Source organism: Anomaloglossus baeobatrachus, chromosome 1, assembly GCF_048569485.1.
Source record: "Anomaloglossus baeobatrachus isolate aAnoBae1 chromosome 1, aAnoBae1.hap1, whole genome shotgun sequence".
NCBI classification, from domain to species: Eukaryota; Metazoa; Chordata; class Amphibia; order Anura; family Aromobatidae; genus Anomaloglossus; species Anomaloglossus baeobatrachus.
Window position 1 is genome coordinate 212,840,160 of NC_134353.1, and position 11,704 is coordinate 212,851,863.

Sequence of the window (11,704 nt, forward strand, 5' to 3'; positions counted from 1 at the left end):
TTGTTTACACTTGTCTGTGACTATTTGTGGTCTCCGGCCTGCCCCACTGGTGGGGGGGAAGTGGTATCAGGGCTTGGACAGGAGACAGGATCACGTTGGAGGCTCGACCCTGACTACATCAAGTCTACCATCGGGATAACATAACAGTACAGGGGTCCAAGTCTTAGGGTCAGCATAGGAGCCCCTCTTCTATCCATACACCCCTGTGACACTTACTATGAAGGGACCCTATGCCAATTTTTTTAAAATTTATTTTTAGACCAATATAGGGACACACACAGCGCCTCTGATTTAAACCAGTCAGACACATTGTCACACAGGGTGTAGAAAAGTCTGACTGCAACCAATCAGAGACACGGGCGGGGAAAGTAGTGCATATGGATGATGGATAATGAGTGACCCCAGAAGTAGTGTTACAGCCAAGTTGGAGACTGGTAAGTATAATGCGCCTGTTCCAATCCCCCTAACTTTTCTACCACCATTTTAAAGCACCAGATTCTGGTCCCCATAGACATGTGGGGACCAGCGTCCGGCCAGATATCCAGGATCAATTTCGGGCTGGAGTCATATTTTTTTTTCAAACCTGGTTAGACCTGCCAATCGTGGGTATCTACGAGTCCTCCATCACTACACATAACAAATTATGTACAAAAGAAACAAGACATTATTCACATTACATTACATAACGTGTTTGGTGCATTCAGAACCGGTGCATTCAGTACCGGTGCATTCAGTACCAGAAACACGACAGCAATAGTCCACAACTCTTACAAATACCTATAATTTACATACAAATGCACAATTTTGTCATTATTCATGTGTTAACTTTTACCTCCTCCAGGCACAGGCTTTCTGTGCTATAGGTAAATTTCACTTTGATGGTACAAATCCATATTTTTTTTACAAATTACCATCAGAAATAAATACATTGAAAAAAACAAAAAACATTTACTATGTTACCTATGTTTTTGTTAAATTCCAATATTGTGGGATAATCAGCATATTGCACGTTTCGTACATGTTGCTTCTACATTTCTGACGTGGATAATTACACACACAGACAGCTCTGAGTGATCACTGGGTATTAGTTAGTTGAAAGCTAGTTTATTAATCTGTGGGATCTCACTAGAGACTATTTAATGGATTAACAATTGATTGGATCAAAGAAATCATTGAACCTTCATTAAGATATGAATGCCAGCAATGATAAACCATGAAAAATGGAGAATATCCATGAAGCTTAGAGCCGTAGGTTATTATAATTTATATTCCTCTGAATGGTGTTTTCAAAAGAATGCACTTGGCTAGTCACTGACCCGCCCTATTTACAGGAAAAAGCTAAGATAGACACAACGAAGCGTATTTAATGACATTTCAGAAAGTAGTGTTCAGTTGTATTGTAATCCATAGCAACCTGTGACACCGCAGCTGCTCTTACTCCGACTCCAGAAGAAAGCTGTGATCCTTGTGTTTTACTTACATTGGAAGCAAATCAACCTGGAAAGTAATCATGCGCAGGCCAGGCCAAATGAACATTTAACTATTTCATAAACTAGACACTTTTTAAAAAGACAAAAACAAAACTTCTGGCCATAAAGAGGCAGATTTACTCATCTTATCAAATATTTAGACAGTGCAAACTAACCATATAATTGGATTGGTCCAATATAGCAAATGTCAAAATCCGACCTCTATTTTTTCAACATTCTTCATATCCAGTTACTGCGCACATTATTTCAGCCTGGGAAAAATATTTCTGTCCCCACATCCCTACATAATATAAATAAAAATGTCAGGCTGACTTCAGCCTATTTGCTTATTTAGACGATTGTATTTTTTTAAATCAGTATTTGTTCCATTCTTAACTATTTTTGTAAAACATTTGTTAAAAAAGAAATGTATATGCTACTTTTATTTTTTTGTTTGGTTTTTCGTACAGTCAAAAATTGCAGCATGGCCTAGGTCGTGGCAAACTATGGATCACAATTAAAGTAAACTAAATGTGATCTAATATATATATACATATATATATATATATATATATATATATATACTAGCTGTACTAGCCGGCTTCGCCCGGGTTCATAACTGCTGTTAACAAAATAGAATGTATTAACAAAAATGTATTCTGCACACAAAAACCACAAAACAAATAGATAGACATGTAATTATAATGTCTGTCTCCCCCTCTGTATATATCTCTGTCTCTCTCTCTATCTCTTTGTCTGTCTCTTTCCCTTTCTGTCTCTGACTGTCTCTGTCTCTTTCTCCAGCTGTCTCAATCTCTTTCCCTGTCTGTCTATCTATCTCTGTCACTTTCCCTGTTTGTCTCTTTCCCTGTCTGTCTCTTTCTCTCTCTTTCCCTGTCTGTCTCTTTCCCTCTTTTTCCCTGTCTATTTCCCTCTTTCCCTCTGTCTCTTTCCCTGTGTCTGTCTCTTTGTCTGTCTTTACCTCTCTTTGTCTGTCTCTTACCCTGTCTGTCTCTTTACCTCTCTTTCCCTGTCTGTCTGTTTCCCTGTGTCTCTCTGTCTCTTTGTCTGTGTCTGTCTCTTTACCTGTCTGTGTCTGTCTCTTAACCTGTCTCTCTCTTTCCCTCTCTTTCCCTGTCTGTCTCTTTCCCTGTCAGCCTGTCTCTTTGTCTGTGTCTGTCTCTTTGTGTCTGTCTCTTACCCTGTCTATGTCTGTTTCTTACCCTGTCTGTGTCTGCCTCTTTCCCTGTCTGTGTCTGTCTCTTTCCCTGGCTGCATTGTGACACGCCAACATTCCATATAAGGGCGTGGCTGCGCATTCTTCTGAAGTTCTGGCTGCACTGTGGCTCCCAGCTCCATTCGCTTTAATGGAGGCAGTTTTTTTAGCGAATAACTGTAAGGAGCGGGGTTAAAATTTCCCCTCAAAACATAGCCTATGACGCTCTCGGGGTCCAGAAGTGTGAGTGTGGAAAATTTTGTGGCTGTAGCTGCGACGGTGCGGATGCCAATCCTGGACATACACACACACATACACACACACACACACACACACACACACACACATACACACACACACATTCAGCTTTATATATTAGATGTGGTGCCCCTGAGGCTTCAGTCACCACAGAGGTACTGCACCCCAGCCAGAGGTGTTGTATTCCATCCTGGGTAAGGAGGAGGTCAACACTGGTTCTCACAAAGCACAACACCCAGGCTCAGAAACACCTCATCGGACATGGCAAGGGTGTGATTATACCCGAAGCGAGGCTGGGGGGGTGAAGTCTTAGGAGTGGGAACACAATAGTATAAGTGGGAACACAGTGTGAGGTGTGGAGTTAGTCAGAGTGAGTTGGAGGAGTGAAGACCGCTCGGCCCGGGCACAGACAGAAGGGGTCCTAGAGACCACAGGAAGTGCAACATTCTCCCTTGGCCTTGTTCCATATATAATCTTTAGGACTTAGCTGCAACACGGGGACTGGTCCCAAGGCTAGAGGAGAAGAACCTACGTACTCCACTAACAAAACCAGCGGCTGAGGTGACTGTATGCACCAAAGCCACCACTGCACACAAATTCACTGGAAGGTGACCCTCAAGGACCAAGGGATAGAGCTTCACGCCACCCAACACCCTTTTTTTGCCTGCAGATTTTCTGCAACTAATGCAATTCTATGAGGAAAATCTGCACATAAAAATGAGTAAAAAAAGAACCGCAGTGTGTATGAGACTTCTATAAACTTTGCTAGAATAGTAAGACGCTGTAATTTTGACACAATGAAAATATGTAGCATCAAAAGCTCAAAACAAAATCATGGTTGGCACATAGCCTTAAAAGGCTAATTTCCCACAATTAGTTTTGATGTTGCGTATTTCCACTGCACTAAAATGCAGCAACGTTTATGAGACCTATAGTTAATCCAATCGGTAAGCGGCATAACAGAAAAAAAAATAAAAAAAAAAAAATTACAGTTTTTTGGCCACCACAACATTGCAATAAAATGCAGTAAAGCCCGCTACACACGCTTCAATATCTCTCACAATCCGTCGTTGGGGTCAAGTTGTAAGTGACGCACATCCGGCATCGTTTGTGAGGTATCTGCGTGTGACACCTACGTGCGATCAGGATTGAACGCAAAACCGTTGATCGCAAACACATCGTATCTTTGTCTAGAATTGAGCGTTTTGTTGCACGAACCTAGTCAATTGTAACGTGTGACATCCCTCATACGATTTTGGTGTCTGATGCTATGTGCGCAGGTGTGCGCTCTGCACCGCAGCTTAAAAAAGGTCCGCTTCAGAGCGCAGCTGAAAAGCTGCGTTCTGAAGCGCCTCACAATGTCTGTCATTCACTAATCTCTGTCAGTCGGTCACTATCTCTGTCCCTCACTCTCTGTCCATGTCAGTCTATCCCCCTCTCTCATATACTCACCGATCCCCGGCGCTGCACGGCGTTCACACTGCTCCGGCAGCTTTTACTGTTTTGAAAAAGCCGGCCGCCCATTAAACAATCTCGTATTCCCTGCTATCCCTGCCCACCGGCGCCTATGATTGGTTACAGTGGGACACGCCCCCACGCTGAGTGACAGGTGTCACACTGCACCCAATCACAGCAGCCGGTGGGCGTGTCTATACTGTGTAGTGAAATAAACAATTAAATAATTAAAAAAAACGGCGTGCGGTCCCCCCCAATTTTAAAACCAGCCAGATAAAGCCATACGGCTGAAGGCTGGTATTCTCAGGATGGGGAGCTCCACGTTATGGGGAGCCCCCCTGCCTAACAATATCAGTCAGCAGCCGCCCAGAATTGCCGCATACATTAGATGCGACAGTTCTGGGACTGTACCCGGCTCTTCCCGATTTGCCCTGGTGCGTTGGCAAATCGGGGTAATAAGGAGTTATTGTCAGCCCATAGCTGCCAATAAGTCCTAGATTAATCATGTCAGGCGTCTATGAGACACCTTCCATGATTAATCTGTAAATTACAGTAAATAAACACATACAACTGAAAAATTCTTTATTAGAAATAACAAACACAAACATATACCCTGGTTAACCACTTTAATCAGCCCCAAAAAGCCCTCCTTGTCCGGCGTAATCCACGGACCTCCAGCGTAGCTTCCAGCGCTGCTGCATGGAGGTGACCGGAGCTGCAGAAGACACCGCCGCTCCTGTCACCTCCACACAGCAACTGAAGACAATAGCGCGATCAGCTGAGATGTCACTGAGGTTACCCGCTGTCACTGGATCCAGCGGTGGCCGCAGGTAACCTCAGTGACAGCTCAGCTGATCGCGCTACTCACCTCAGTTGCTGCGTGGAGGTGAGAGGAGTGGCGGTGAGCGGCGCGATCAGCTGAGCTGTCACTGAGGTTACCCGCAGCCACCGCTGGATCCAGTGACAGCGGGTAACCTCAGTGACAGCTCAGCTGATCGCACGGCTGTCTTCAGTTGCTGCGTGGAGGTGACAGGAGCGGCGGTGCCTTCTGCTGCTCCGGTCACCTTCATGCAGCAGCGCTGGAAGCGACGCTGGAGCATCCTGGATTACGCCGGACATGGAGGGCTTTTTGGGGCTGATTAAAGTGGTTAAGCAGGGTATATGTTTGTGTTTTTTATTTCTAATACAGGATTTTTTCGAGTGTGTATGTGTTTATTTACTGTAATTTGCAGATTAATCATGGAAGGTGTCTCATAGATGCCTGACATGATTAATCTAGGACTTATTGGCAGCTATGGGCTGCCAATAACTCCTTATTACCCCGATTTGCCAACGCACCAGGGCAAATCGGGAAGAGCCGGGTACAGTCCCAGAACTGTCGCATCTAATGTATGCGGCAATTCTGGGCGGCTGCTGGCTGATATTGTTAGGCTGGGGGGCTCCCCATAACGTGGAGCTCCCCATCCTGAGAATACCAGCCTTCAGCCGTATGGCTTTATCTGGCTGGTTTTAAAATTGGGGGGGACCGCACGCCGGTTTTTTAAATTATTTAATTATTTATTTCACTACACAGTATAGACACGCCCACCGGCTGCTGTGATTGGGTGCAGTGTGACACCTGTCACTCAGAGTGGGGGCGTGTCTCACTGTAACCAATCATAGGCGCCGGTGGGCGGGGAAAGCAGGGAATACGAGATTGTTTAATGGGCGGCCGGCTTTTTCAAAACAGTAAAAGCCGCTGGAGCAGTGTGAATGCCGTGCAGCGCCGGGGATCGGGGATCGGTGAGTATATGTGTGACGCCCTGGGCAAGCCAGGGGTCACAGGTCATAACACCACCACACCCTACACCCCAGTTAGGAACACCTAGGCTAACCCAAAATCCTTGTTGCCTTCCTCCAGGGGCTGGTGTTCACACCAGGGGGTGGGCCAGGCGGTTGGCTCCGCCCACTGAGGAGTTCACAGCCCTGGAGGCGGGAGGAACCAGGCAGTGCAGTGCAGTTTAGGAAGTGAAAGTAGAAGGAAGGAGTAGTGGAGCTAAGGAGAAAAGCTGAAGTGACAGAAAAGTGAGCGTAGTAAAGCCTGAAGCTGGTCCGGGTGTGTGCCCCGGACTGTGACAGCAAGGTCAGCAGACGACGGTGATAGTCTGCAGGGGGACTGCTCGGAGGTTGCTGGAAGGACCGCGGACGGGTGGTGACCCGGCGGTCTGGAGCAGTATACGAAGAACAGTCAGCACCAGGGCAGGGGCCTTTCGGATCCCGGCAAGGCTAGGAGTCGCCATAATTTGCCAAATCCGTCAGTGAAGGGGACGTCTGTCTCCTAACAACCAAGTCCCGATTGAAGGCAACAGTCCAACCGTTACAGAGAGACACCGCCACCGCCAGGGCACCAGTTTCTCAGGGCCAGCGCCTGCGGGCAAAGTAGGGCTCCTCCGGCCCATATCCAAGCCGGGGAGTGGGTTACCGGTGGGAACCCATCACAACCATCATCAACTTAGGTGCAGGAAAAAGGGACCGTCACCGTCACCTACTGGGGAAAGCAAGTGCAGCCGTCCGTGGGAACCGTCTTTCCAGCCGTGTGTTTTACCGAGAACTGTGTCACCGTCTCAGGCTGAGTGAGTACCACAGTGCCGCAAGGCACAGCGCTGCCCCCGCGCCCCTGCGCCCACCAAGCCCTGCATCCCCCACCTCATCACTGGGCCCCGGGATCACCAACCCCTACCCATGGAGGGGCAACACAACAACTAGCTGCTCCATACCACCACTCCCGGGATCCCCATACAGAGCAGCGGTGGTGTCAACAAATCACCACAACCGTGGGTGGCGTCACGGACAATAACCAATCCCCACACCCAAAACCCCCCTTTCACTCACAGGCGAGGAGCGCCGCTAGAGTCCCCGGGATCCGGCTCATCGCTCGAGCCACCGAGCAGGAGCAGGCCGCAGCAGCCGCGGCAGCCGGACCCGAGCAGCAGTGAGAGAGCGCGGCGTCCCCTCCTCCGCCCGCGACATATGTATGAGAGAGGGCTGCTAAATTCAGTTACTCAGGAGTTTAGCGGTCACCGGTGAGCTCTTCACAGGTGACCGCTAATCAGGACGCGACACAGACAGAGCCGCAGCATGACAATGAAGTCGGGGGAAGTTCACCCGAGTTCATTCTGACAGTGCGGCTCTGTCTGTGTCTGCTGTCATCTGCCATTCAGCTCTGCTACATGGCTGTCTGTGTCTGCTGTCAGCGGCCATGTAGCAGAGCTGAATGGCAGATGACATAGTAAAAACGCATCCCTACACATTACACACGCTTGTCAAGTCAATAAATAAAAAAAAAAAAAAGGTGCCCAATGCATACATCACAGAACACATGATCTAAGGGATCGCACACAAAATTGATCAATTTAACATAGACTACTAACGCTCGTGTGACAGCAAATGAACGACCTACGTGCGATCTCATAAGATTCCGTATGCGACATGGGCGTGTCACATCGCAAATGCGATTGTACAACTAATTGCAACGTGTAAAGCTGCCTTAAGAGGCGATAAAAATATCACATCCACCCAAAAATCGTATCAATAAAATGTCAGCTCTGAGCGCAAAATAATAAGTCCTCACACAACAGAAAAATGAAAACATTTTATGAATACAGAAACAGATACAAAAATTTACTTACAAATGTCTACATTTTTTTTTATTACCAAAAAACTGTACATGTTTATTGCATACTCATACTAACCTAGAGAATCATATTGCAGGTCAGTTTTACCGTATAGGAAATTGTGAAATTGCATTTTATTTTTTTGCAATTTCAATACACTTGGAATTTTTTTCTAGTTTTCCAGTACAATATGGGGCAAAATGAATGGCATCATTCAAAAGTACAACTTAACCTGCAAAAAAAAGTTCTCACATGGCTATAGTGATGGAAAATAAAAAATGATGGCTCTTGGAAAAAATAAAAACAAAATAATGGAAAATAGCCATGGCGTATAGGGGTTAATAACGAATTTGTCTTTAGATGTAAGCTAATTAAATAGCCATCCCATAACTCTTCCCAGCAATGTCCCATGGCTTCTTTCCATTATTTATAGAGTAATAAAATGATGTACCATAGAACCAAAATCTTTTCATGTCCCCTTTATAAACATCACTAATTGCATCCCCCACCTCATCACTGGGCCCCGGGATCACCAACCCCTACCCTCGGAGGGGCAACACAACAACTAGCTGCTCCATACCACCGCTCCCGGGATCCCCATACAGAGCAGCGGTGGTGTCAACAAATCACCACAACCGTGGGTGGCGTCACGGACAATAAACAATCCCCACACCCAAAACCCCCTTTTCACTCACGGGCGAGGAGCGCCGCTAGAGTCCCCGGGATCCGGCTCATCGCTCGAGCCACCGAGCAGCAGCAGGCCGCAGCAGCCGCGGCAGCCGGACCCGAGTAGCAGTGGGAGAGCGCGGCGTCCCCTCCTCTGCCCGCGACCACTTGGCGTCACGAACAGGATCTTACCGCTCTGCCGTTGGGTAGAGGTGCGCCTTGTGACCGCCGGAGGTATCCGGCTGAAAAATTTCAGAAGTCGCCATCTTTGGCGCGAAAAGTTCCCGCTCGAGCGTCTTCTCGAGTAGCAGAGGCGCGAAGGCCAAAACCCCGCCCCAATAGAGGAGGGGCCGGAAAGAAGCTAAGGGGGACGCGATGAGGGCTGGCTGCATGTGAGCGCAGCTATAAAAGCAGGGACGCCAGGACTCTGCAGACATCTTGTTCCTGGGAAAAGCCGCCAGCAGCATGTGGATGCCGTCCCGTGACACCGTAGCCCCCGCGCCTGGAACCGCGGCGTGGGTGGAGATCCGGACCGCGCAGCTCTACCAATGGCTGCAGGTCAGGATGCAGCTCCTCATGGAGGAGTGGGAGACCGACATGGCGGACGTTATAGCAGCCGTGCGGAGATGCGAGGAGGAGGCGGAGGAAGGGAGGGTGAGTGACCCACGCCCCGATGCCCTGGAAGTGCCGGTCATCGCGGCTGCGGGACCCGGTCCAAGCCCTCTCCCCCCGCTGCCTCCCTCGCCACCCGTCTCGGAAGCCGTGACCCCACCACTAGGCCTGCTACCACCGCAACCAATAGCACTACCCAGCATGCCCGCCCAGGCGGGCCGACCTGCAGCCGGAGCCCGTAGTCGACCGGAGGTGCTGCCTTGGAAGGCTCCGAAAACTGCACCGGAGGCGTCTCCAGAGAAAGTCGCCGAGCCAGAGCTGATGAACCGTTCCGAGCCGGAGGCCCAGCTGCGGAAAGCCCCTGTGCCCATCCCCCACACCTCAGCTGAGGTAGCGCCGGGTTGTCGCTGCAAGGCGGCGCCTAAGGCCAAGACGCCGCGGGACTTGCCGCCCAGATCTCTGACAGTGGGCAACGTCCAGAATGTCCCGCGGGGCCCGACCCGTGCACCGGAGCTCGCAGCAGCGCCGTATTGGGACAGGGAGCCGGTACCGCTGGGCCTGGAGATCGGTGAGAGAGAGAGGAAGAAGGCGGAGCTGGTGGCCCGAGCAATTAGAGAGAAAGAGAGCCTCCGTCAAGCAACGTTCCGTGTCCGGGGCCCGCTGTACGAAGGGCAGGTGAGGCGGTTTGATGTCCGCCGGGGCTATGGGTTTATATATGAACCGGGCCTGGAGGCCAAAGTGTTTGTAGCCCGGCGGGATGTGAATGCCCACCTGTCTGAGGAGCATCCCGGCCGTAACCTAATGCCGGGCGACATTGTGCAGTACACCCGGCACTGTGGGGAGAGGGGGTGGTTTGCGCTGGACGCTAAACTAAGGGGCAGCCAGGAGTCCCGAGTGAGCGTTGTGCCCCCTCCCTCAGGTGATGTTGAGGACTCGGAGTAAGGGCAGCGGATGCCCGCTGCAGCAGTCCCCGTTGGGACCACCAGTCAGCATGTTTGCAAGTTTGTTTGGAAAATGATAAAAGAAAATGATTACCGGAGCTTTACCTGATTTACCGTGATTGAGGAAACCGGCCGTTGCCGGCACCGTTGTCCCCGTGGGGACCGTTTGAAAAAGTTATGCATTGGAACTCCATGGACAAGCCCGTGAACTTGCAGGGCAACCACAGACGTTAGTGGCTTGTAAATAAGTTGTTTTACTGTTACTGTTTCCGCAGTTGCCGCCTCCGGAGAGGCAGGTTGGAGGGAGGTCCCTCAGCAGAGCAGGCTGGGGCCCAGCCACCACAGGAACCGGTGGCTACCCTCTGGAGGGGAAGGACAGATCCCGCTCGGGTAACTTGTGCTGGACTTGGGTCAAGGAGTGCTGCCTGGGTTTTAGGGGCAGCATCAGGGCCAGGTTGCTTGGGTGGGAGAGAGCGGAGACCGTAACCGTAAACCGTTTGCAATGTTTAAGAAATGTGCCTCCCGTTATGGGATGATGTTATAATTTGTATTATGTTGCCGTTTTACCCTTTTTATATATTTTACAGAAAATAAAACCGGTGTTGGACGGGCAGCCCGCGGATGGTCTGCATTTTGCTAAGGGGGAATGTGACGCCCTGGGCAAGTCAGGGGTCACAGGTCATAACACCACCACACCCTACACCCCAGTTAGGAACACCTACGCTAACCCAAAATCCTTGTTGCCTTCCTCCAGGGGCTGGTGTTCACACCAGGGGGTGGGCCAGGCGGTTGGCTCCGCCCACCGAGGAGTTCACAGCCCTGGAAGCGGGAGGAACCAGGCAGTGCAGTGCAGTTTAGGAAGTGAAAGTAGAAGGAAGGAGTAGTGGAGCTAAGGAGAAAAGCTGAAGTGACAGAAAAGTGAGAGTAGTAAAGCCTGAAGCTGGTCCGGGTGTGTGCCCCGGACTGTGACAGCAAGGTCAGCAGACGACGGTGATAGTCTGCAGGGGGACTGCTCGGAGGTTGCTGGAAGGACCGCGGACGGGTGGTGACCCGGTGGTCTGGAGCAGTATACGAAGAACAGTCAGCACCAGGGCAGGGGCCTTTCGGATCCCGGCAAGGCTAGGAGTCGCCATAATTTGCCAAATCCGTCAGTGAAGGGGACGTCTGTCTCCTAACAACCAAGTCCTGATTGAAGGCAACAGTCCAACCATTACAGAGAGACACCGCCACCGCCAGGGCACCAGTTTCTCAGGGCCAGCGCCTGCGGGCAAAGTAGGGCTCCTCCGGCCCATATCCAAGCCGGGGAGCGGGTTACCGGTGGGAACCCATCGCAACCATCATCAACTTAGGTGCAGGAAAAAGGGACCGTCACCGTCACCTACTGGGGAAAGCAAGTGCAGCCGTCCGTGGGAACCGTCTTTCCAGCCGTGTGTT